This window comes from Penaeus monodon, chromosome 25, assembly GCF_015228065.2.
Source record: "Penaeus monodon isolate SGIC_2016 chromosome 25, NSTDA_Pmon_1, whole genome shotgun sequence".
Lineage (NCBI taxonomy): Eukaryota > Metazoa > Arthropoda > Malacostraca > Decapoda > Penaeidae > Penaeus > Penaeus monodon.
This window is the reverse complement of record NC_051410.1, coordinates 18,213,662-18,214,324: the sequence shown is the minus strand read 5'-3', so window position 1 is coordinate 18,214,324 and position 663 is coordinate 18,213,662.

Genomic DNA, 663 nt, shown 5'->3' with positions numbered 1-663 from the left:
GGATGAAGGCTCGATCAGGCATACTAACCCAGCTCGACCATCCATCATCACTCATGTCCGTGAGTTTCACAGAAGAGGGAATGGCGTGGTCGGTCAACCTGTGTAAGATGAGCCAAGTAACAGGCGCAGTGTTGGCATTGTCGCACAAGAGATTATTCAAACGCTGAGCCAAGTACGGGTCACCGCTCGGCTCCAGGTGTTAAATGGTTTACACGCGGTGGAAGCTTCTCAAGTGCTGTTTTGCCTCCCGGTGCAATGTAATGCATAGCCCCGTTCTCTTTGTATTTGGAATAGTTACAAATGAAAGAATTTATATGTCACGAGACTGCAAAATCGTGCAGTGTTGTGACAGGCAGGCAACAGTGTTAGTGTAAAGACAAGCATTTAAACAACACACACCAGCTTGTTCACAGTTTAACATTCAACAACAGTTTCTCTCGGGACAGAAATTTAAATCCTCTGCTGAGTATAAAACTACTCGGTCGCTTCAGGTAAAGTGGTTTAGAGTAAACCCAGTGGAAATGTCTTACAGATATTACAAAGAAATGATCATCGTGGGAATATAGACTAGAAAAAGTTGGCGACCATTTCAAAAAGTGATTCTAAGGATCCAAATTTCGTATCTGATTTGTTAAGTGACTCTCGCAGGAAAACAGAGATTAT